This window comes from Crocuta crocuta, unplaced genomic scaffold (assembly GCF_008692635.1).
Source record: "Crocuta crocuta isolate KB4526 unplaced genomic scaffold, BGI_CrCroc_1.0 scaffold145, whole genome shotgun sequence".
NCBI classification, from domain to species: Eukaryota; Metazoa; Chordata; class Mammalia; order Carnivora; family Hyaenidae; genus Crocuta; species Crocuta crocuta.
Window position 1 is genome coordinate 4214605 of NW_027530857.1, and position 24448 is coordinate 4239052.

The 24448-nt window shown below is 43.0% G+C and overlaps 1 long non-coding RNA gene across 2 annotated transcripts in view; it reads left to right on the forward strand.

Annotated features, from left to right (window-relative positions):
- LOC144235959 (uncharacterized) overlaps positions 1–20400 on the forward strand; it is a 22027-nt gene extending 1627 nt beyond the window's left edge. The window contains exons 2-4 of one of the 2 annotated variants that reach the window (XR_013336374.1): positions 15629–15708; positions 16079–16257; positions 18100–20400. This is a non-coding gene — a long non-coding RNA (uncharacterized LOC144235959). The remainder of the gene's footprint in view (positions 1–15628; positions 15709–16078; positions 16258–18099) is intronic. The other variant, XR_013336375.1, reaches the window with a different exon arrangement.
- The last annotated feature ends 4048 nt before the right edge of the window (positions 20401–24448 follow it).

Genomic DNA, 24448 nt, shown 5'->3' on the forward strand with positions numbered 1-24448 from the left:
GGGGATGGAGGCGTCGGGGGCGGCCGATGCAACGGATTGCGAGGCGGCGGCGGCAGCCCGGGTGCTGCGGCCGGCAGCTGAAAAATGGCTCCAGGAAGCTGCTGCTGACAATGAATGAAGGGATACGGTTTACGCGCCAAGGTCCTCCCGCGAAACTCAGATTTCCCGCCGGCTTTTCAAACCATATTTGCATATCCCCGCCCCTCAACCCGCCGAGGACCGTTCCCACAGCCCATTGGGCCTCCGGCTCCTCGCTTGAGTCCCAATCGTGGCGCAGGGCCGCGACTGGCTGGTTTCCATTGGCTGCCTCCCCTCACTGNCCACGCCCTGCCCGAGCTCCGCCCCGGCCCCGCCCGCGCGCCGGGCGGGGGCTGCTGACCTGGGCAGGCGCTCGGCGCCTCGCAGACTCAGCGTCCATCTGGTCTGGGGCACAAGTTTCGCTTTTAGAAATTGTCAAGGTGACCAAGGGGGACACTTGCGGGATTTCTCTGTCCTTTGGCCACTCAGTGTAGTAGATGAACAACAGCTGGAGATTCTCCCAAATATGTTTCAGAGGCAAGTGGGACCACGCGGACGATGCCTGGCAGGTGGGAACTGAGCCCTTTAAGTCGTGGGTTTCTCTTTTCCTGAAATCCAACCAATGCCGCGGCGAGAGCGGAGCCCGAGGCCCCGGCTGATAGACAGAAGCATGTGGGCCGACGGGGACCGTGGGGGCAGAAGGTTCGGCTGCCGGGACCGCGGGCACCGCTTTAGTTAGCCTTCCAGATCATTCCTGGCGGCTTCCTTAGTAGCCGGGATGGGGGGTTAAGTAAAAAATTAAACTCTGAAAGGCTTTGAGCAAAAGCTTACCACGAGCATGGGTTTGGAGTCCAGCCGCACCTCCTCCCCTCCCCACCCCCTCCGCTGGCCCAGAAGCACCCAGGGCGGTTAATCAGGGCTGACCCGGGACCGATCTGCGGGTCTCTAATCCGCCAAGCAGTAATCCGAAGAAGTGCCCACTTCCCACCATGACGTCTCGCTCCCAGCAAACGCTGCACAACGGGCACCACCGGCGCTTTACAATCTCGGTTTCCTACCAAGTCCTCCGACTGAAGGCAAACGCGACGGTCCAGACCCATCCCAAAACATTTTAAAAGATTTTGCCTTTCCTTGCCTTTCCTTTCTTTATTTTAGTAAACTAGACATAGTCACCAGAAGCCTATTAAGTTCCTGTCAAACGGATTTCTGTACGGATGCCAACTATACGTGGATCTTAAAATTGAACACTGCTTCTGTGAGATAGGACAGGAAAAGGGACGCCCGCAGGATTGTGGGGAAAGGTGTCCGGGTCAGTCAGTCATTTGCAGGCCCGGTCCCTGAGAATCCTGCAAACGAGCTGCTAAGCTGGTGTTGGGGGGGTGATGAGGGCTGTGATTCTTTTCAAACATTTTTAAACTTTTTAAAATTTATTTTTTTTAATTTTTTTTAATATTTTTTATTTATTTCTAGGAGAGACAGACNGGTTCCTTAATGCCCCTCACCCAGTTAGCCCATCCCCCCTCCAGCAACCCTCTGTTTGTTCTCCATATTTAAGAGTCTCTTTTGTTTTGTCCCCCTCCCTGTTTTTATATTATTTTTGCTTCCCTTTCTTTATGTTCATCTGTTTTGTATCTTCAAGTCCTCATATGAGTGAAGTCATATATTTGTCTTTGACTAATATCACTTAGCATAATACCCTCTAATTCCATCTATGTAATTGCAAATGGCTACATTTCATTCTTATTGATGGCCAAGTAATACTCCGTTGTGTATACACACACACACACACACACACACGCACGCATACTCTCCACATCTTTTTTATCCATCCATCCACCAATGGATATTTGGGCTCTTTCCATACTTTGGCTATTGTCGATGGTGCTGCTATAGACATTGGGGTACATGTGTCCCTTCAAAACAGCACACCTGTATCCCTTGGATAAGTACATAGTAGTGCAATTGCTGGGCCATAGGGTAGTTATATTTCTAATTTTTTGAGGAACCTCCATACTGTTTTCCAGAGTGGCTGCACCAGTTTGCACTCCCACCAGCCGTGCAAAAGAGATCCTCTTTCTCTGCATCCTTGCCAACATCTGTTGTTGGAGGGCTGTGATTCTTAAAGCCCATATGCAAAACTTTATTATTGTTATCAATAATAATAATTTCCAAAAGCTCATATATTCAGTCTTATGAAAAGCCTGACCAGATATGTCAGTTCAAGCTAGGACTCCTTAGTACTTTCAGTCCTGTTATCTAGGCTGAAACAGGATGGGCTAAAAGTACTCTTAAAGCTTGCAACCAGGCTCAGGAATGTAGGTGAGCAAGCCAGTGAGGGACACACGGGCTAGTGCTCAAACATTTATGGACGCTCTTTCATAAAACTGACACTATCTTTAGGGCAGATTAGGTGGTACTCAAAGGGCATCAACTCCTGGTTGGATGAGGGGCATAACGTATCAGCAGTTTCCTTGACCTTATGCCATCAGTGTTGCTTTCCGCCGTGGGTCACTGCCGAGGAACTCAGTACTGTAACCACTCAGATTATACCACCTGTAGAACATCACTGGCTGCATGCATTCGGTGGTGGGAGGGACAGTTCTGGACATGCAGTATTAAGATTAGAGACAAGCCCAGGATTTGGAACTGGGCACAAAAATCCCTACCAGGGCTCTCCACAAGTGATTATGTTAAGATGAGTACGGCCCAGTCACAAAGGAGCGAGTGTTACAATCCAGATCCACATCTGTGCTTCTTGTTGAGAAAGCCTTGAAATACTTATCCTACTTGAGCCAAGTTATAGTTTTTAACATAGGGCATTTGGAAGAAAACAATGTGACATTTTAACGTCTAGCGAACCCCAGGATGAAGTGGTAGAGAGAAGGGTCCGAAGAGAGAAGAGGAGGTGATGGAAAACGAGATGCTAAAATTTGAGGTAGGCTATTGATTTGCAGAGAGGCAGCATGTTTTCATAGAGAGATAATGGGCTTTGGAGCCAGAGTGATCTGGGCTTAAATTACAGCTCTGCCACTTGCTGGTTCTACAACTTTAATCTTTAAAAGCCTGTTTTCTCCTATGTTAAGTGGGAACTCCTACAGCAATGCCCATATTACAAGGTGGCGATGAAAAGCGGCAATAATAAATGTAAAGTGCCAGGCATATAGCAGGTGCTCAGTAAGTGGTAGCTGTTTATGATTCTACTTAATGGTGTGGTTTGCAGCTCTGTCGTCCAGTCTGACCCCCAGCCTCCAACCTTCCTGTTGCCCCTGGACGTCCACATGCTGTGGCAGCAGCGCTTTGTCCCGGAGTAGGAGCACAGTCATGTCCTGGCTACGAGGGATTATAGCATCCTGACTCAGAAGTTCAGGATAATAAAATCAAGTGAGCTCTGCCACTCACCCCACGACCCACCCCATCTGTTAATGGCCAGCTTCTGGCTGGTTCCTGAGTCTGAGCCTTCATGACCTTCCCTTGAAGGTTAGATTGTTCCAGCGCTAGAGCCAGACAACGCTTGCCTTCCTCTTGCTCTGACAGTGGCCCCAACAGCTGGTTGCAGAATTGGCCTGTGTAGTTGAATGGTGGCCCCTCAAAAAACCAAAACAAAAAACACGTCTTTATCCTAAACTCTAGAACCTGTATTGTGAACTTATTTGGAAAAAGGAATCTTTGCAGGTGTAATTAAGTCAAGAATCTCAAGGTAAGATCATTCTGAATTACCTGGGTGAGCCCTAAATCCAATGGCCTGTATCCTGGTAAGAGACACCTAGAGGAAGGACGCAGAGGGGAGGAGAGGCTTTGTGAAGATGGAGGCAGAGGCTGGAATGAGCAGCTGCAAGTCAGGAAACGCCATGAGCCACCAGAAGCTATAAGAGGCGAGGAGTAGCACCTCCCACGGAGCCTATAGAGGGAGCAGCACCCCTGCCCCGCACATGTAGATTTTGGACATCTGGCCTCTAGACGTGTAATAGAATAAGTTTCAATTGTTTTGAGCCACCCAACTTGTTAATTTATTACAGCAGCCCTGGGGAACTAATGCAGTGTGTTAGCCTGCCTACCTGAAGCTCAGACCTCTTAGCTGCTACTCACCTTGTTTCGTGTTGCTACTAACACCAATGACAGTATCAGCCTGGGCTATAGCCCCTGTTGAAGATTTTTCGAAGTATGACTTGTTGCACACTTATGGAAGGAGTTTGTAAAAATGCAGATTCCCGAGCACTACCCAAACCTAATGAGTCCTTTGAGGCAGAGCCCAAGAATCTTATTTAACAATGCCCTCCAGGTAATTTCTTCAAGCACTAGAGATGCACAGCCAGAGTCAGCTGTATGACTTTGGACTTCTTTCCATTATTTCCTTTTCTAGCTACAGCCGGGGTTGCCATTCTTGTGTCTAAATGCCTTGATGGGTGTTTCTTATCTTCCTGACTCTTCTCATTCTGCCAGTTTACATAACGAGTTCTGAATTCTTATTCACTTGGGCACACATACTGTGTGTATATATATATATATATGTATGTGTATGTATATAAACATATGAAGTTTGATGTTACGATCTTCTCTAAAAGTCTTCATTTCCTTTTTTATTAAAAAATTTTTCAAAATTTTAATTGTTTATTTATTTTTGAGAGAGAGTGAAAGCAAAAGTGGGGGAGGGGCAGAGAGGGAGAGAGACAAAGGATCTGAAGCAGGCTCTAGGCTCCATTCTGACAGCAGACAGCCCGATGCAGGACTCAAACTCATGAACTGTGAGATCATGACCTGAACTGAAGTTAGATGCTTAACTGACTGAACCACCCAGGCATCCCAAAAGTCTTTGTTTTCAATTTCAAATTACAATTTTGCCAACATCCATAAGGTCAATATAAATAATACCCAAGAAACAGTACTGTTAAACAGTTTTGTGGCAATTCAGCGTTAAGTCTTCAGATAGAAAAATTGTAGGCTGAGGAAATTAAAGAAACTGCTCATAAGCCCAGAAAATCTTTGGAACATCTAACATTTAAAATTGTGCCTTTTGCGGGGCGCCTGGGTAGCTCAGTCAGTTAAGCGTCCGACTTCGGCTCAGGTCATGATCTTGTGATTGGTGGGTTCGAGCCCCACGTAGGGCTCTATGCTGACAGCTCAGAGCCTAGAGCCTGCTTTGGATGCTGTTTCCCTCTCTCTCTGCCCCTTCCCCCCCCCTCAAAAATAAACATTAAAAAAATTTTAAAAAAAATAAATAAAATTGTGCCTCTAACTCCAGTTCAGACAAGTCTGGTTACCACATTGGATTTAGAGTGTATGGCTTTAAATTTTAGGGTCTGGAGAAGATTAGTTTAAGAATTTAAGGTTTTTGTAGTGCAGTTCAGTTCGTTGCCCATATAGAAATAAGATTCTCTGTTTTTACCTTCCTGGTTAGGAAGAGGAGCATGTCTGTAAGCCATTACCACATCAAACACTAATAACAAAATTTCTAGGTGCTTATCCTAGAAAATTGACCGTTATAGTTATTATAGATTGTGGTTTAGAGTGTAGTTTCTTATCTTCAGCTCTTTGTCCAGGAAGGTACTGTTTGGATAGAATTTTTGCATTTTTAAATAAATCTAGGATGAACTTTAGGCACAGACCATGGCTTTCAATCCCATCTACTGAATCTGTATCTCTGGAGTCCAAGAATATGCCTTATAAATAGGATCATTGTGATGCAGGTGGTCCACAGGACACACTTGGAGAAATAGCCACACTGGCATCCATCCATGACCTAGAAATCTCTGCCCTATAAATTGGTTTCTTTGGCAACTATGACATAGAACATACTCTTGTAGGTAGTATCTTTTGAGTAGCTAATGTTACCATTGTTAACGTAAGTGTTTATTTAGACTGTACTGTGATTGCAAATTGCCTCTTACTAAAGCTTTTCCTGGTCACTTAACAAGGAATGCTATGGAGACAAATTAGATGAGTGGAAAAGAAAAGTATGATCTCAAAGGGGTGTGTTTCCTTGCCTTTTTGAAACAGATTTTTTAAAATTTATTTTTTTAATTTACATCCAAATCAGCATATAGTGCAACAATGATTTCAGGAGTAGATTCCTTAATACCCCTCTCCCATTTAGCCCATCCCCCTCTCTCAACCCCTCCAGCAATCCTCTGTTTGTTCTCCATATTTAAGAGTCTCTTATGTTTTGTTCCCCTCCCTGTTTTAATGTTATTTTTGCTTCCCTTCCCTTATGTTTATTTGTTTTGTATCTTAAAATCTTCATATGAGTGAAGTCATATGATATTTGTCTCTCTCTAATTTCTCTTAGCATAATACCCTCTACTTCCATCCATGTAGTTGCAAATGGCAGGATTTCATTCTTTTTGGTTGTCTAATAATACTCCACTGTGTGTGTGTGTGTGTGTGTGTATATATATATATATATATATATATATACACAGCACATCTTCTTTATCCATCCATCCACTGATGGACATTTGGGTCCTTTCCATACTTTGGCTATTGTTGATAGTGCTGCTATACACATTGGTTTATAAACATAGGTGCAAGTGCCCCTTCAAAACAGCACACCTGTATCCCTTGGATAAATACCTAGTAGTGTAATTGCTGGGTCGTAGGGTAGTTCTATTTTAAAATTTTTGAGGAACTTCCATACTGTCTTCCAGAGTGGCTGCACCAGTTTGCACTCCCACCAGCAGTGCAAAAGGGTTCCTCTTTCTCTGCCTCCTCACCAACATCTGTTGTTGCCCGAGTTGTTAATGTTAGCCATTTAACAGATGTGAGGTGGTATCTCATTGTGGTTTTGATTTGTATTTCCCTGACAATGAGTGATGTTGAGCATTTTTTTATGTGTCAGTTGGCCATCTGGATGTCTTCTTTGGAGAAATGTCTATTCATGTCTTTTGCCCATATCTTCACTGGATTATTTATTTTTTTGGGTGTTGAATTTGATAAATTCTTTACAGATTTGGATACTAACCCTCTATCTGATAAGTCATTTGCAAATATCTTCTCCCATTCTGACGGTTGCCTTTTAGTTTTGCTGATTGTTTCCTTTGCTGTGCAGAAGCTTTTTATTTTGATGAGATCAAAACAGATTTTTACTGAAACAAAAAGTAGAGACAGAACCCAAACAACACAAATGTATGGATTAATGAATTATTATCAGGGGAACACCCTTGTAACCACCACCCAGGTCAAGAACTGGAACTTGACCTGAAGTCATGTTCATATGCTCCATCCTGATCACAGCCCCTTCCTCCCACCCAAAGAAACCATTAGCTTGATGTTTTTAGTCTTCGCTTCCCTGTATTTTTTTTTTAAGTTTCATCACCCAAATATGTATCCTTAGGAACTATAGTTTCGTCTTCCCCATTTCAAAATATGTTGACGTGTTTTTTAAAGTCTTTTTTATTTTATTATTTTTTTAAAGGTTATTTATTTATTTTTGAGAGAAACAGAGACAGTACAAGTGGGGAGGGGCAGAGAAAGAGGGAGAGAGAGAGAATCCCAAGCAGGCTCCACACTGTCAGCACAGAGCCAGACATAGGGCTCAAACTCATGAAACTGTGAGATCATGACCTGAGCTGAAACCAAAAGTCAGACACTTAGCCAACCGAGCCACCCAGGTGCCCCTAAGTCTCTTTTAATGGTTCCTCATCCATCCTTTTATTTTCCTTACAATTTATCTTGAAGCCTGTAGTGGGTTGAATGGTGGCCCCTCCCAAAAGATATGTCCACTGGAACCTTTGAACCAGACCTCTGACCTTGTTTAGAAAATGGTCTTTGCAGAATAATTACTGTAAAGATCTCAAGGTGAGATGACCTTGGGTTAGGATGAGCCCTAAATCCGATGTCCATTATTTTAGAAGAAGACAGGAGAAACATAGAGGAGATATGGAAGCAGAGGCAGAGAATGAAGTGATGGGCCCACAAACGAGGCACACCACGGGTTGCCTGCAGTCACCAAAAAAGCTAGGAGAGGGGCACGGAGCTGATTCTCCCTCAGAAGCCTCCAGAAGGAAATGGCCCTGCCAACGTCTTGATTTTAGCTCTCTAGCCTCCAAAACTAGGAAAGAATAGATTCCTGATGTTTTAAGCCACGTAATGCGTGGTCATTTGTTACGCACCAGCCCCGGGAACTCATTCAAAGAGCTTGGGCCATCTGATGTCCGGGCCTGAATTTGACAGAATTTGGCACACTTATGGTGCCGGTTAACCATGTTCCTCTGTCTTCTGCATTTCCTGCAGATTTGCAGCTGGATCCACAGTATGGACCAGACTCAGGTCTGATTCCTCTGGCAAACCCAAGGCACACAATGTCAGTTTGTCCCTTGTTCTGTGACCTTAGCAATCATTTGTGCTCCTTATTTTCTTTTACCCCCACGATACTTGTCCTCAGTCCTTTTCTGTATGTGAACTTCGCTTTCTTGGTCTTGAGGAATGAGAAGGGTTCAGATAAGCTTGTCTGTCTTCACGGAGCTCCGTCTTCGATTGTTATCATGAAGATGAGGGCTTACTTCCTGAGATTTTCTCCATCCCCACTTCTGTCTAGTCTAGATCTTCCCTTCTCTTCTTATGCTTGTCCCTGTCCTGGTCAGTTCGGACCCAGTACCTCATCTTCAGAGAGAGCCCTGAGGGTCAGCTCTGAGAGGCAGAGGTTAGCTGGCTCTAGTCTCTCCAGAACCTCCAACTAGTGTTCTTGCTCTCAGCCGCTCCTGGGGGGCAGAACCCCCCTCAGTTTCAGCTGCCTTTCCCATGTCACCCCACCCACGCCTCCGAGAAGGTCTGCTGGTTCTTTTGGGAGCTTCTCCTGTTCGTTGGTCCATCAGGCACTCCCCTCTTCTCTCCTTCTTTCTCAGACGCAGGTGCTGATACCATGCAAGCTCTTAAGGCTATTGATGGTCTGTTCCCACCCACCCCTTTGTGTTTTGAGCCTCGTGAGGTTACTCTGCCACCAAATTTTGTCATAAACATTGCTCGTGGGTTTCTGGTTTTCCTATCTGGCCGTCCTTTCTGTTTCCATGTGAGGGTAAGAAGAGATGGAAGAACAATGCTGCCTCGTCGCCACCTTCAGATTTATTTTTCCTTTTTTTTAAGTTTTAGTTTTAATTTTACTTAGTTAACTTATAGTGTTATATGAGCTTCAGGTATACAGTTATACAGGTATACTCAGCCAATCCCCATCACCGCCTTCACCCATACCCCAACCCTCCCTTCTGGTAGGAAGGGAGTTTGTTCTCTGTCGTTAACAGTCTGTTTCTTGTTTGTCTCTCTCTTTCACTTTTTTCCACTTTTGCTCAATTGTTTCTTAAATTCCACATATGAGTGAGATCATGTGGTATTTTTCTTTCACGGATTTATTTTGCTTGGCATAATACTCTCTAGTTCCATCCATGTTGTTGCAAAAGGCAAGAGTTCATTTCTATGGCTGACTAATATTCCATTGTGTGTGTATATCACCTCTTCTTTATCTATTCCCTACTGATGGACACTTGGGCTGCTTCTCTGGTTTGGCTGTTGTAAATAATACTGTGATAAACATAGGAGTATATGTGTCCCTTTGAATTAGTATATTTTTTTTGTATTCTTTGGGTAAACACCCTTACTTTCCCTGTTTTTAAATTATTGTTACTTGAGAAAGAGAGAGAGAGAGCAGGGGGAGAGGAGCAGAGGGAGAGAGAAAATCTTAAGCAGGCTCCATGCTCAGCCTGGAGCCCGATATGGGGATCAGTCCCATGACCCTGGGATCATGACCTGAGCCAAAATCAAGAGTTGGACACTCAACTGACTGAGTCACCCAGATGCCCTGTGCACCCTCTTACTTTTCCTTTTAATCAGATTTATTTTGAATCCACCACATTTGATTGTCACAAAAACAGTGCCATGAAGGCATACATTTCCATAAGCGTTAAGAGAAAGGAAAGTTATGAGCTGTATTCTTTCTGGGTTATCAGATAGAACTTGAAAAAGCGAGCTGAGGAGGAGAAGTGGAGCCGAGATACTTAATTTTACTTGTAGGCAGTGACTCCAGTGAGATCTAGTAGAGGAGGCAGTCTGTTTGTACCTCTTCCTTGTGAGCTTTAAATAGGGAACATTGTTGCACATCACAAATGAGTGTGTGGCTAGAAAATTGCTTTTTCTTTTCCACCTTGGTTTCCGGGACAGCATTCCCTCTGGTTTCCCATTCGACCCTCCTGACTTTCTGGGACTCTTCAATGGTTTCATTTTCTTTATTCTCTTAAAAATCTCTTTTTCGACTTTCTTCTCCTTCTGTTTTACACATTCTCCCTGGATGATATTTTTAAATAATTATTATAGTAAAATATATAATATAATATTTATTATTTTTAAGTCTTGTAAGTGTGCAATTCGGTGGCATTAAACACATACGATGTTGTGTCACCATCGTGACTATGTATACCCAAAAGTTTTTAATTATCCCCAACAGACCATCCCCCCCTTCCCTCCGTCCCTGGTAATCCCCATGCTACTCTCAGCCTTTGTGAATTTGACTACTTTAGGTACCACATATAAGTGGTATATACAGTGTTAGTCCTGTGTCTTGTTTATTTCACTTAGCATAATGTTTCGAAGTCCATCCATGTTGTAAGGGATATCAAAGTTTTATTCCTTTTCATGGATGAATAATATTCCATTGAATGTATGTGCCACAATTTGTTTATTCATCTATTGATGGACTCTGGGGTTACTTCCACCTCTTAGATATGGTAAATAATGTTGCCGTGATGTTAGTCTACACATATCTGTTCAAGTCCATGCTTTCAGTTCTTTGGGGTACATACCTAGTAGTGGAATTTCTAGGTACTATGGATGTTCTATGTTTAACTTTTTGAGCAAGTTCCTGGACAGTCTTGACTTTACCTGTAATTTCAACACAGTCTAGATGGTGTTGTTCAGTAGAACCTTCTGAAACGATGGGAATGTTCTATAATTCCATACTGTCAGATACAGTAGCCATTAGCTACATGTGGCTAATGATTGCAGGAAATGTAGCTTAGTATGCTTAATAAATTGAATTTTTAAGATTGATTTATTTATTTTGCAACATAGTGTTATTAACCATAATCACTATGCCATACATTACATCCCCATAACTTACTTATTTTATACCTGGAAATTTGTACCTTCTGACCCCCTTCACCCATTTAGTAAACTTAAAATCAAATTTATATAGGCACATGAGGGGGGCACCTGGGTGGCTCAGTCAGTTAAGCGTCTGACTTTAGCTCAGATCATGATCTCACGGTTCATGGGTTCGAGCCCCGCGTCAGGCTCTGTGGTGACAGCTCAGAGCCTGGAGCCTGCTTCAGATTCTGTGTCTCCTTCTCTCTCTGCCTACCCTCTCCCGGTTATGCTCTGTCTCTGTATCTCAAAAATAAATAAATGTTTAAAAAATTTAAAAAATAGGCACAAGTGGCTTAGCGGATCAAATAACATATACTTATAGGCTGTGACTTTTTCTAATTCTGTATTTCCAACTTGGCCATTTTTCCTGAATTTCACGTATGAACTTCTACTGTGTTTTCATGAACATATCCTTGATTCGCATGGTCTTTATTTCTTTTGTGAACTGTTGCTGCAGAATTTGAATTCATTTCCTAATGTGAAATTGGCATCAAACTCCAGTCAATTCTACTGCCAAAATGATCTTGCCTACATCACCTCAAGACACTTTAACTGGATCTAGACTGTCTACTGGGCAATGAGATATAAGTGAAGTTCCTAAAACGTTAGTCTGACAAACTTTGTCTTTCTGAGACTCCTCATGACCTGACGAATTAAGACCGAATTCCTTATCTTAGCCTACAGTTTCTCAGGTTCTCTCTCGTTTCATTTCACATCATTTTCCAACAGGCAACAAGACTCCAGCTGTACCAAACTACCTGGAGTTCCTCAAATGCCCTCTCCCACTTCCATTTCTGCTACAGCTGTTATTCTGCTTGAAAATGCCCATCACTGTCTGTCAAAATTATACACTGTTACTCATCTTTTAAGGCTCAGCTCAGGGAACACCTCCTCTCTGTAGATTCCTCCGATCACATCCCCCCCCCCACAATATTTTTCATTCATCCAATAGTGTGTATTGAGCATGTACTTTGTGTCAGACCAGTTTACAAACTGTGGCTGTGAGTGAGAAGCAGATAGGCTGAAAAGTGTCTTCATCAAGCTTGAAGATAGGGACTAACAAATAGGGAATAATAATAATAATGACATAGTTATAGCTATATTTAATCATCATACATAATAAGTGCTGTGGTGTGAGACAGTACATGGTGCTCTTAAAGAACTGCAGAAGGACACCTCACCTGGGCTTAGTGAGAACCTAGGGAAGGCTTCCTGGAGGAGGAAATGGAGGGATGGATAGGAATTGTTCAGGTAGTAAAGCATGGGCGCAGGGAACATGAATGCATGGCTTCTTGAAAGCAATGAAGGTGGTTCAGCAGGAGATTATGGAGTACTTTATAAACGAGTATCAAGACATTTGGAATTTATCCTGAAGGCAATGAGAAGCTATTGAGACAATGTGTGACGTGATAAGATCTGGTCTAAGAAGGACTCCTCTGGCCACAGTATGTGGAATGTACTGGAGGGGCCAGGACTATGGCAATAATCCAGGTCAGCGAACCATGCTCCAGGTCAAATCCGGCGCATGGTCTGCTTTTAGACACCCTGCAATCTAAGAATGGTTTTTTATCCTTTTTACATTTTTGAATGGCTGAAGAAAAATCAAAAGAAGACTATGTCCCAAGACACAGTAAAAAGTAAATCAAATTCAAAGTTTGGTTTTCGTCAATAAAGTTTTATTAAACCATAGGCAAGCCTGTTTGTTTACACATCGTCTATGGCCGCCTTCGGTCTACAAGGATAGAGTTGAGTCATTGTACCACAGTTGAACCCACCAAGGTGAAAATGTTTATCTGACCCTTCACAGAAAAAGTTGGCCAACCTCTGATCTAAGTGAGATATCACAGTGAATTAGACTAGGCTACCCAAGCAGATGTAGACGCCTCGTCTTTTCCACAGCATGTGAATTAAAATGGTAACCTATTAGTGTTTTTTTTAATTGTTTTTTTTTTTCTCTTCCATTAAACTGTGGACATCTTCAGAGCAGATATTTTTCTTTAGTTAACCTTGTCTCTCGGTATTTAGCATTCTGTCCTTGCTTAGTAAATGTTTGTTGGATAAGTAGACGTATGTGGGTTTATATGTCTTTGACACCCATGTATAGATACACTGCTGCTTTTGCTTGCTGCCAGGAACCCTGCGATTTAGTTGAAGCTGAGCCCTTTTACCCCCTCTCCAGAGGTGGCAAGGTGACTCAGGCCTGTCCAGTAAGTCTTTTTTAAGTCTTTGCTTTTAATACTTGGAAACTCATAGAGCCATCTTTCCTTTCATTTACTATTGCCTAGAATTGACCTTACTTTCTTTTTTTTTTTTTTTACAAATTGTTTATTTTCAAATTAGTTTCCACATAACACTCAGTGCTCATCCCCACAAGTGTCCTCCTCCNACTGATTTCTGTACGTTGATTTTGTACCCTGCAACTTGGCTGAATTCTTGGATCAGTTCTAGTAGGCTTCTGGTGGAGTCTGTCGGGTTTTCTATGTAGAGTATCATGGAGTTGACCTTACTTTCATCCTGCCCCAAACTGGAGGGATATCCATGGGGAAAAGTGAAAGTTTCTCCCTCTAGCTACTCACTAGTCCTGCTCTTGTGTGGTACATAGAACCTAATGTCAAGGGTGGGCAGGTGGATTAGAGCATCCTGGTGCTTCTTGGAATGCCCTTGTGTAGAGAAGAAGCTCTACAAGAAACAAACAGGAAAGGTAAAAGAACAGCAAATGCAAAAGGTGGAAGGGAAGAAGAAGAAAAGAAAGTGGTACAATGTGGAACTGCGGCAGTGCGATGGACAATTACCTGAAATGCTGTGTCTTTGCACAAGAGGAATCTAAGATGAGGGGTAGGCACTTTGGAAGGAATACTACAATTTTTAAGACATTGGATATGATTTATCAAATGTAAAATCATCTGAATTTGTGAGTGCTTTACAGATTATAAAGTCTTCTGCTTTTACACTGAAATATTTTAATTTTACAAGTAATATATGGGTACATACTTGTTTAAAATTTTTAAAACTAGGGGCGCCTAGGTTTTTCAGTCGGTCAAGTGTCTGACTTCAGCTCAGGTCATGCTCTCACCACTGGTGGGTTTGAGCCCTGATTGGGCTCTGTGCTGACGGTTGAGAGCCTGGAGCCTGCTTCGGATACTGTGTCTCCCCCTCTCTCTGCCCCTCCCATGCTCATGCTCTGTCTCTCTCTGTTTCTCAATAATAAATAAATGTTAACCAAAAAAATTTTTTTAATTAAAAAAATATATATATACAACAAAGAGCTAGGCTAGGTGCTTTTACCCTCTGTAACACAGTGGTGTCTTTAACCTTCTGAAAAACCTAGGTATTTTTACCCTCTCTAACACAGAGGATTATAGAGATATAACGTCCAGTATAGTCTCATACGTGCTAGATGGCAAAGCCAAATTTCTGGCTTGAATGTTCACACTCTTGACTCAAGAATCCTTCTGGAACCCGTGCCACTCTAAAGGGGAGCCCAGTGGCCTATACACACAGCTCGAAAGTGGAACACTGGCTTAAACTGAGTAGCCAGCTTCTCCAGAGAGCAGTGCCTGGTTTCCAAGTCATTCTCAAATGAGACTGCAGATCCCAAATGTTGTGGGTTAAATTGTGTCCCCCTAAAAAAGACACCATCAAAATTCTAACCCCTGACACATTAGAATTTGACTCCATTTGGAAATAGGGTCATTGCAGATATAATTGATTAAGCTAAGTGAGGTCATACAGGAGTAGAGTGGGCCCTCAGTTCAATGTGACTGGTGGTCTTATAAGAAGATAGCCAGATGAAAACACAGAGACACAGGGAAAATTCATCTGATGATGAAAGCAGAGATTGGATTGTGCAGCTACAAGCCAAGGAATGCCAAAGATTGCCAAGAAACTACCAGAAGCTAGAAGAGATAAGGAAGGATTTCCCTACTGTTTTAAGAAAGACCATGGTCCCAGCAATACCTTGATTCCAGACCTCTAGCCTCCAGAACTGTGAACCCATAAATTTCTGTTGTTTTAAGCCACAAAGTCCAGCCGTTCCAGGGCACCAATATACCAGGTAAATTCTACATAACAGAGGCAAATGCCTTTGCTAACAACTTCTTCATAAAAAATAACCATAGTCTTGGTCAGGATGACATTTTCTGTTTATATCTTAAGTTGCTCAAGACAAAACAGAAGCTTTTCTAAAATGCCAGAAATAATATGATTTTTATCTTTCAGTTACTCAATGAGGATTTAAGAGGTCAAAGAAAAATAGTATGTCCTTGGTTTAAGAGCAAATAGTCAATATTTAATCCCTGAAGTTATTTCCCTCAATGTTTTGTTATAATTTTTTTTTAAACTCTGAGGTTATTTTGTTGGAAACATATAAGAAATAGTTACACATTATTGTTGTATGAGAACCGTTTTTGACTTAAACTCTGGTAGGAAATGTATAAAACATGGATGCTACTTGAAGCATATATTAATTTTTTTTCTCTCCTTGCAGAGGAAGCCTGCAAGAAGGTCGCTGAATTTCTTCATTGAACTACTTTTGTGTTGGGAATGACCTCTATGTAATAGTATGAGGTGAAGGTCTTTCCAATTTTAATATATCGCGTATCCTTACTACCCTAACCTATCATTCCTTCCCTTAGAGTAATTTCTTTGGGCTAGAGAACAAAGGTGGGGAGAGTGGCTTCAGAGATTATAGTAATTCAGACACCTGAGAGAGGCAGAAGATGAGTGTTTAAATTCTCCGTGGCTCTTGTCCCATTGGCTGGTTAGCATGGAATAATTTACTTGATCTGCTAAAATTTACTGGCAATGTCAAAGAATCTGGATTGGAGAGGCTAAATTTGCTGGTGGAGAAATTACAATCATAAGAGCTTGGGGTGTTGTTAGAAAGACCGGTAGACTTGTTATATGGACAACATCCTTATGTGCATAATGTTCTTAGATGGACAACATTCTTACCTGGACAACATTCTTACTTGGACGACGGTCCTTCTCCATCTAGGAAGGTCACCTTCTCCCTTGGGCGAGCCAGCTTTGGGAGTGACACTCTGGAGCAATGAGGAATAAAGGTCCACCCACCAAGGAGCAAGTGGAGCCACCTCATCGATGAGTGGAGGAGGGGTGGGTACGAATACTACCTTCATACTCTGGTGAGGAGGGAGAACACACAATGGGGCCTTGAATAGCAGTATTCTAGAAGCAGGAAGATGGGAATCAGTGCTAAGGAGAAAGCCCAGCAGAGAGGGAGCAGGAAAAAACAAAGGAGAAAAGGACACTCCGAGAACGACCTTGCCTTTCGTTGGTTTTACCTAGAGCTAACCATTTTCCTCCTGCCCAAAGCTGGTGAGATACCCACCAGGAACAGTGAAAGGCTTATCCCTCTAGGAACCCACTAGTTCTGCTCTNACTATGTGGCAGTCATCATTTTGGCCTTGGGTTACAAGAGGAAATAATTTGCCCTTCACCTTTAAAATCTTTCCTTCTCCTTTCAGATGACTGCAGGGAGAGTGTAGGTCTCCGTTATAACTTCCTTTTTTAAAAATTTTTTTTTAATGTTTTATTTATTTCTAGGAGAGAGAGAGAGACAGCTTGAGCAGGGGAGGGTCAGAGAGAGAGGGAGTCACAGACTGAAACAGGCTCCAGGCTCTGAGCTGGCAGTCAGCACAGAGCCCGACGCGGGGCTCGAACCCACGAACCGCGAGATCATGACCTAAGCGAAAGTCGGACGCTTAACCGACTAAGCCACCCAGGCGCCCCTAGGTTATAACTTCTGAGTTACCCCTCGCAGGAAGCTCGATACGCTTCTTGGGAATGAGGACGTTGTTTTATACATTCAGGAACATCTCCATAAATATTTGTCGATTGATTGATTATGTCTACGTCGCCCATCAAATCACATCTACCTAGGGTATGTACATATAAACATCCTGCTCTGAGACATATTTCTGACCTGTCATATTGAATATAAAACAGAAGGAAATAAAGCCAGGGAACAAGCACATGTTATGCAGACGTACTTGCTTTATACACTGCCTGATTCAGAACCAACGGCAGAGATTTGCAGGGACTAATACACTTCAGATGAGCAAACGCTAAAATCTGTGTTTGCAAATAAATAGAAATGACTTTCTGGAGGGAAGAAAGGTGGCGGAAAGGGGGTGGCGTAAGGAAGAATGTGTAGAATTATGAGAAGAACATCTGGTTCAGTTAAAGAATAAAACCTAGGAAAACACAACCTCTGGGCCTGGATCTTCAGTTTATGTTGATGATAGCTTCAGAAGAACTGGGACTTTGTCCTTTTCTTTATAATAAGAAATAGGTGTTTGGTCTTTGTCCCCTTTTCTGGGGCAGTGCTCCCATTCAGTCCCACCTCTGACCTTGGGGGGGGGGGGGGGGGAGAAGGACCAGAGGTTGAATCAGTCACCAATGGCCAGTGATTTCATCAATCATGACTAAGTAGTGAAGCATCCATAAAAAACCAAAGAGCTGCTGGGTTGGCGAGCCCATGGAGGTATGGAGAGAGTGCTGGGTCTGAGAGAGCATGGGCGCGCCATGCCCTTTCCCCACACCTTCTGAGTTACATCCTTCTGTGATAAACCAGTATTCTAGTAAGTAAAGTATCTTCCTTGAGTTTTGTTAGGTACTCTAACAAATCAGTGAGTCCCAAGGAGGAAGTCATTGATACCTCCAGTGTATAAGCTGGTTGATCAGAACCACAGGTGATAAGCCAATGGGCATCTTAAGTAGGGGTGGGGTGGGGGCAGTCTGTGGGATGCACTCCTTTCCCCCCACATTGGAAATGGGTGTAGACTGTTATAAGACCCCAGGCCACAACCGGTGTGCAATAAATATTTGTTGAATGAAGGAAAGAAACTCTGGAAATAATTTCCTGCTTCTGTGGAAACACATTAAACCTATGGGTTTTTTTTACATCAAAGAGTTTTTTGTTTTGTTTTGTTTTAGATGCTGAAGTCTCTTCAAACAACATCCTGCTGAATATAAATAAAGGCAGAGCCACCCTTGAATCAAGTTCAAATGGGAAGTCCAGTGATGTCTTCCAATCATCTCTACCAATCTCCCGTCTCCATGCCAGATGCTCTAATTCACTAGGCCTGGGGAGAAGCAGATCTGGGTGTTTGGGGGAAGCTTCCTAGGTGGTTCCGACACAGAGGCAGGTTTGGAAAGCACACAGTTCCAGGGCTCCCCTGGGCACTAGACTGCGTGCTTCACAAGAACAGGGAGTCTACGCACGCTGCACCCTCACAACTGGAGGGTCACGTGCCGCTAAGGCACCAACACTATTTACCATGCTTCCGTTACTGCAGCTGCTTGTCTGTGGCCCTCCAGGTTCCCTTCAGGCTGATTTTGGATTACAAAGATTGTTAGAGTCACAATAGACGCTCAGTGAATGTCTATTGATTTAGTCTAGCATTCTCAGAAAATGTGGGGATAGGGCAGATTTTTCTTCCTTTCATCTGAGACAGAGCTTTCCCCCTTTGAAATGTCTCTTTCTGACATTTTTCTTCACAGCATCCCAGTGGGTGGGGAAAGACCAGCATCCCCCTCCCACCCCATTTTATAGATGGGGAAACTGAGAACTAGAAAAATGTATTTATTTACTCCTTGCCAAAAAGGCAATTCAAAGCGGAGCTGGGACTGGCTTCTATGGACGTATTTACAGTGATTGTCTCTCCTTAAGCCACAATAAGGAAGATCTTTTCTCCCGAGAGTACATTAGAACAAGCCCTAATATAAATGTCTTCTACTCCGCAGATAACTGGTAATGTATGATTATGATACGATCTCATGATTTTGTTCAGCAACAAACACAATCTTATATTTTATTTCAGAGATGATAAACTTTACAATCAGATAATGTTATTTTATACACTTTGGGTCCCTCAGCCCCTTTTAAAATACTACTTAGACTTTTCCTATCAGCAGTATTTATATACTGCATTTCCCATTTATTTTCATCAAGCCTGTTCTCTCAAAGATTCTAATAAGCTTCCTTTGTAACTGAATCCCTCTATTTCCTCTCCAGTACCTATGAAAGAACAGACCTCCTCTGAAAGGCACAACATTTAATGTATTAGCTTCCACTCTGATTCTCAGACTTTTCTAGATAACCTTGAAAGGGCATCAGTTCTATGGTGTTCTCTAATGAATATCATGGGGACGTGCACGTTTTGACCCAAACCACGAGAGGAGCTCCTTTGGAAGTTATCCCAGATTTAGGTCTGCAGGATCATAAGAATGAGTTTATTTATGGACAATGATTATGTGAAATCTGTAAAAATACAGAAAATTCTAATCATTGCCTTACTCTCGAGCGTCTCTCCTCAATCTGAGCATAATTTCTTTCAGTTTTGATCAGGATGTGTGATGCATACCTAATGGGCTTCCCACCGCCATCTGGCAAACTGTGCAAGTTCACAGCTCGCACTACGGCAGCAGCAAGCAATACCACAAGCCAAATTTAAAGTAAAAGTGGGCTACGGGACAGTTGAATCCGTAAGAATGAGTTCTCTTTTAGCTCCAGAAATGCTTTTTGGTGGGGCAACCATCTTTAATAGTTTGTAAGTTTCCATAGCCTTCAGAGAGGGCCCTTTTTACCTGCGCTGACGAAGGTAAATCTGAGTTTCCAAATTGTTTTGTTACCCAAGAAAAGTTTGCTTATTTGTGGAGTTTCAAGGCTTTCTTCAGTTTGAATCACTCATTCATCACTAGTTGTTAGAAAACAATTGAATTATATTAGGAGGCTGGGTTCCAAGGACTTTCTTTTAACTTGAGAAAATGCTCATGTATATCAACCAATATTCAAAATTGTGCTTATGAATAATAATTCTAGGAAAACACCTTAATTGACTTGCTTGAAAGTGTTGTTACTGTCAGTTATTCTTCACTTCAAGATGGGTCACTAGGTGCCTCTAAGTAACACTGGAGGAGCAAATGAAGATGCTGAGGACTCTGGCGATTGCAATTACATCCAGGGTAATTGATGCTCTTTATAATGCTTGCATGAAATAATTTTTCCCTTAAGAAATACTTACTTCCATATCCTTTTCACGTTATCCTATTCCCAGGTCGGAACTTATCTTTGTATTATATTCACTTATGTAAGTCCATAATATTTTAGTTGTGATTGTAACTCAAGCAAACTGACTTGAATTTGCTTCGACTCCAAGGAGGAGCTGAATAACTATTTCATTGGTTCTAAAATTTGCATTACAATTTTTAAAAATATCTCTGAAATAAGATGAGTCTAACACTTGATAGCACATTGTGGTTTAATTGCAAGTGTATTTACATAAAATACATACTAACAAAGTGGTGCATCTCTTAACTGATGGTGTCTTAAACTTGATCAGATATGGGAAGTCACAGGAAGGCCATAATGCCGTTGAGTCTCAGGAACCACTTGAACCAGAAGCTCAAACCTTACTAGAACTCTCTGTCTGACCATCTTCCCTCATTTGGGTTGGCTTCATTTCTTTCAATTCAGCCTGGCTTCCTCCTCTACATGCAGGAGACAGGGCTCCCAATGGTGCTCCCAGTTTCATATCTTCTGGGTTCCACAAACTGAGTCACAAACTCAAAGCTATCAGTAAAGGCACTCACTGTCTTAGTTTGGGTCAGGTGCCCATCCCTAGATCAGTCCCATTTGGTTGGGGGAAATGTGGTTGTGAAAGACTCTTAAGGAGAATACATGAATCAGAAAGGTCCTATAGGAGCCATGCAGACAGGAGGGATGGTGGAGAGTGCAGAGGAGTCAGTTCTGGGAGGGGGGGGGGGGGGGGGGNTTACTGGTCCACTTCAGCTCTTTGTTCTCTTCCCAACTGGAGCCACTGGTTCTCATTGATAGCCCCACCCTCGTGTTCAGGACATATTGCAAGAGGGAAAATTCAGGAAAAATACAGGTATTTATAGATCACCTCCCCTTGCCCCTTATTCACAGAGGGCAAGAATGCTTAGGGAGAAAAAGTGTGTGTGCTGATAGCAGGATCTGCCATTTGTACAGGACTCCAGACCCTTCTGGATTATACCTCAGAGGCTAGCAAGCTAACAATCCACTCGCAGCCTCCTTTGCAAGTAGCTTCCACTAGAGACTCAGTAGGTGGAGTGGATAAGATGAGCTGGCAGCCCCTGGGGAGCTAGGGCCCCGCAGTGGAGACTGATTTTTCAGGAGCACCCGACACAACCATGTGATGCCCCTTACTCTCGGCAGCAGAAAAGAGGTTTCCTGGCATCAGACAGCACCTAGTGTGATTGGGTATGTCTCCTGGTGGCGTTTTTCCTGGCCATTTGGCCGCCAAACTTGGTTCTGGCCTTCTGGGAAATTCTGTAAGCCTGGATAGCGCATGATAAATCCATTTCATTTGAAATAAGCTAGCGTGGATTCTGCTGTCTCCGGCTCATATCCCTTGCTGATACTCTCACACTGTCAGCAAGGACATTACAACTTTTCGTTTAGTCACAAAAAATAGTAAAAATTGGGTCTACTGGAGAAGTAGCCACATGGAATCAAGTCTCTCTAATCTTTTATCCTTTACATCCACTTTTGAGCTCATCCAGTATGTTCACCCACATTATCTCCTAAGAGATGGACAGAGGGCATAAGCCCCAGTTATTACTGAGGATGTGGGAAAACAGATGCCCTTCCTGAGAGAGATACATGGCTAAAGGCATACACTCTGGAGTCCAGTTCACTAATCCATGGCTTTGATCAAGTTGTTTGACTTCTCTGTGCTTCCATGTCTAACTAAAATGTGAAATGAAGATGAAAAATACCTACCTTAAAGAGCTGTTTGAAGGAATAACCTTAAGCAACCATGCAGAATATTTGGGAAGTTGCCTTGGGCACAGTAAACTCTCAGTCAGCATTTACTTTCATACCACTTACCGTTGCTGAGTATAAACTGGTATATCCTTACTGGAGGACAGTGTGGCAATATCTATCAAAAAGTCTGTGCACTTCGGCTCAGCAATTATACTTGGTATCTAATCAACAGAAATACACTTTCCAGAATGTTCTCCAGTGGGGAAATAGTTAAATAGATTGCATCATATCATGGAGTACTGTGCAGCCATTTAATAAGAATAATGGTTGCAGCCCCCCTGGAAAACAGTGTGGAAGTTCCTCAAAAAATTAACAAGAGAACTCCCCTATGACCCAGCAACAGCACTGCTAGGAATTTACCCAANCAAATAAGAATAACAGAAGTCTGTACCTTCTACAGGGAAAGATCACTACTATCTAGATTGTCCATGTATTCAACAAACGCTTATTGGGGATTTGCTTTGCCCAAACTGGTCCAGGTGCTGAAAGTTAAAACTATTAAGTCATGGAATAGTCTATGCAGTATGACCAACGGGAGTTGAACAATAATCTGCGTCTGTGTACAAATGTCTCCTGGGCTGTGGTCACCTCTGCCCGGCGATAGAGAGGCCTCAGCTGGCTCTCTCCAGGCCACCCAGAACGGATGCCGAGGCTTGCTTTACCACATCACCGCTTGTGTATCCTGGCTCCATCTTGGAGGTCTATAAATGGCCTGAACCTTTGGAAAGGGCAAGAAGGTTCTAAGGCATGAACAGCCACCATATCTGTTGGACAGTTGATGGTTGTCCAGCTGGCTGCTGTTTCTAGAAAGCCCCTGCCAGAGGACAAGCACAAGAGCATCTAAAGTGTTCCTGGGCTCTGCTTACTCAAATGGCTCCTGGGTCTCAGCAGACATTGCCTTCGCCCCCCGGTGGCTTTGCTGCTCACAAGGGAGGACGGCTGACCCTCCCCTTGGGTGGACATGTTGCTTGCTTCGCATCCTGCTCTCATCTGGACTCACACAGACCCCCTATCGTGTCCTGTCCCTTCCATTTCTCCACTTCCTAGCTATCTCTGATGGCAGAGAAGTTGGCTTTTTCATGCATTCTGTGTCCAGGCTACTGTTTATGCTGCAAATATGGCAGGGCTTTGACTTTGATACATAAGATCAAGATTCGGGATTCCCGAGAACACTTACTTTTATTATAGGTCTTTGGAATTCCCAGCTTGGGCCATGTGCCATCTTGATTCCTGCAATGCCCCTGCCTCATACTCCTGCTTTAATGGTGTGTGTATGTGGGGAGTATGACTAAAAGAGTGGAAAAAAAAACCCACCCCAAATTTAAAGAACCATCCGAAATAACAACAGCAAGTACTGAGGACAAAACCACAGTGATTAATATACCAAAATGTTATTCTACCACACACGTTAGTGGGATTTACCTCTGAGGAATGGAGGGGGGTTGATAGGAAGGCGAAGCAAACTATTTTCACTCTGAAAGCTACTTTTGGTTTCTTTGGATTATTTATAGACGTGTTTTAATGCTATCTTTAGTAATGAAAACTAATGATAAAACACAACAGTTTCCAATGCAGGCCATAATGTTTGAATCTCAGGCTTGGTGTCCGTGTGTGTGTCCTAAGCTTCTCACTCCTTTGAACTTCTCATCTACTGACCATACTTATGTCCTAATCAAGGCCGAGTCTTTCCAGACGCCTCCCAGAGCTCACCTCCTCAGGAAGACTTTGTGGATTTCTTTCACACGGTCTACTCCAGACTGGGTTGGGTACCCTTTCCAGTGCCTGTCTGCACTCTCCACAGACTACAGTATTTCCCAGGTGGCCTTAAAAACTTGTTTATGTGTTCATCTTCCTCTCTCCGCAAGGATAGAAATTGTGTCTCATGCATTCCTAGGACTCCAGATCCCACCATAGTGCCTGACACGTGGGAGGCTCAGTACAATGCTTATTCGAATTTGGTTCCTGCATCCAAGTCAGAGAATCACTGCCCTGACATAAATATGTGCAGACGCAAAAAAACAAAACAAAACCAAAAAACAAAAACAAACAAAAAAACTAACAGCAACTCCTTTTTCCTTGTTAACTGTCAGGTTTTTTTTTCTTTTTAAAAGTTTATTTATTTTGAGAGACAGAGAGCGAGAGCATGAACAGGGAAGGGGCAGAGAGAGAGGGAGAGCCAGAATCCCAAGCAGGCTCCGTGCTGTCTGCACAGAGCCCATGGGGCTCAATCTCACGGCCTCTGGAGGTCATGACCTGAGCTGAGATCAAAAGTTAGATGCTTAACTGCCAGAGCCAGCCAGGCGCCCCCCTGACAATTCTTTTTTCTGTATCTTCCATATCTTACCTTTCACATCAGTTGTTCCTTCTTCACATTCCAAAGGCAAACTTCCGTTCTCAATTTACCAGGAAGATTCAGACCCTCTCCTCTTCCCTCTAGTCATAACCAATTATGTGTGAGCCAGCCTGCTGAGA